This window comes from Solanum tuberosum, unplaced genomic scaffold, assembly GCF_000226075.1.
Source record: "Solanum tuberosum cultivar DM 1-3 516 R44 unplaced genomic scaffold, SolTub_3.0 scf00045, whole genome shotgun sequence".
NCBI classification, from domain to species: Eukaryota; Viridiplantae; Streptophyta; class Magnoliopsida; order Solanales; family Solanaceae; genus Solanum; species Solanum tuberosum.
The window spans coordinates 317,477-319,414 of record NW_006238972.1 but is presented as its reverse complement, the minus strand read 5'-3'; the positions used below and the strand labels follow the sequence as shown (position 1 = coordinate 319,414).

Genomic DNA, 1,938 nt, shown 5'->3' with positions numbered 1-1,938 from the left:
TGTTACAAAAATGAAGGGAAAATGGTTTGATATATCCTTAACTTTGTCATTTAGTATTAAGTTCCTAATCCAAATACATGAAAGAATATCAACTAATTATTATACATCTAGCAATGCAAAATTGTTTTTGGCTTTAGATTGTTGATCCTTTATGCAGTCTTGTCTAATTAGTGGGCATCTCAAAGCGGCAAAGCGGGCAGTAATGGCTATTCTCTAACCACTTGGTAATACACTCAGCATGAAACATATGAGAGCAAGGCAAGCGCACTACTTCAGTTTCTTCCCCTAGCTCATCTAGACATACCAAACACTCATCGTTGCTATTTCTTTCATCAGCTTCCATCGGCTCTAGCAACTCTATTGATGATTTACTTGCCGGCACCATTCCATCCATGGATGATGATAACAAAATTCTTCCATCGCAATAGTGATCAATCTGTAATTCCACATGCACACATACCTCTGACATCTCAGTAGTCGTGATGCTTTGCAACTTACTAGTTGTTTCTTCAACTATACCGTGTTGTTGATCTTCAAACTCGTGCTTAAAAGGCATAAACACTTGTGATATAGCGTGATTGAGTTTCTCATAGAACATGGTATCGGAAAGATGAATAATAATTTGGGTCGACGTGGTTGAACAGTAGTCCTGTATTGCACCCCGGTATTCGAATGCTTGATCATTAATATTGGGTCTTATGTACCAATATTGATGTATTATACTGAAAGTAAAGTGAATGGTTAAATAGGGTAAAGAAGAAGAAGAAGAAGAAGCAATTGGGGGAATTGGTGCAACGCTAACAAAAGAGTTCTTGAAGCAGTTGTGGCATACAAACCCTGTTGAAAACATATTGCAAGTATTGAGAGAAGAAATCAATATTGGGAGACTTACCCCCTTTCAAGTTTATTTATAATAAAATATTATTAGCAAACCTAAACTGATTAGGAAAAGCATAAGTGAGTGGGAAGCCTAAATTGATGAGAAAAGGAAAGTACACGTTTTGGAAACCTCAAATATTATTTGTATTTTTATTTATGGAGAAGTAATCAAAAAAGACGTTGCATTGCTATAACTGTGATGTCCGAGGGGTCAACTTACACGCACATCGACTAATTCCACAAGGTATCAATCTCAAAATAATTTTCTACCTACAAACTGATCATTACCAACTTAATGAACATATTTCCTTCAATATGATCAATGAGACGATGTGTGCAAATGCAAATCATGAGACGAGGTGTGCATTCTATTCAAACACTAGTTAGTACACGCTCATAAGTAGACTGATTTGCGCTTGCCCATAGTTAAGTTACCTCATGTGCTGGTCTCATTATCTTGGTATCAGGATCGTCAAGGGACTCGCAACAATATAATGTGACAAGTAGTCAGCCATGCGAGGGATTGCAAATAAAACCGGAAAGAACTCCACGGGAAATCCCCTGTTACGCAACAATGTATAATGCAGATTCAATGGAACAGTAATATTGATGAACAATAATCAATGGAACAGTAGAAAAAGGGGAAATTCAGGGAATAGAAAATGAGGAAGACAACTAGTTGCTAAGCTAACTTACAACTAAGAGATATATGGCAAAACAAGATAATCCCATTTCATTTTCATCAGTACAATATATATAGGACCACAACCCTAGCTGATTCATAGAGTATGCTTGCAACAGTGTCCTCACCTACTACTGCTTCTGACAGAGCTATGCCAGCTCATACAAAGATGACTAAAGTGCAATTAAACAAAATATAATACTACTACTTCAGGGATTAAAGTGCTAACTTAACAACTTCAGCCACTTTCATTCTGCATCAAAAAAACAGTAAACTTACGAGCTGCGGCGGCGGCGAGCTGCGAGCTGCGACGACTAGCGGCGTATGTGAGCGTGAGGCGGTTTCACAATATGAGAGACCACTTGGGTTTTGAGGGA

General features: G+C 37.9%; 1 long non-coding RNA gene across 1 annotated transcript in view; it reads right to left on the bottom strand.

The window, feature by feature from the left end:
* Positions 1-1,938, bottom strand: part of LOC107059912 (uncharacterized) — a 12,022-nt gene extending 10,084 nt beyond the window's left edge. The window contains exon 1 of the long non-coding RNA XR_001473019.1: positions 1,841-1,938. This is a non-coding gene — a long non-coding RNA (uncharacterized lncRNA). The remainder of the gene's footprint in view (positions 1-1,840) is intronic.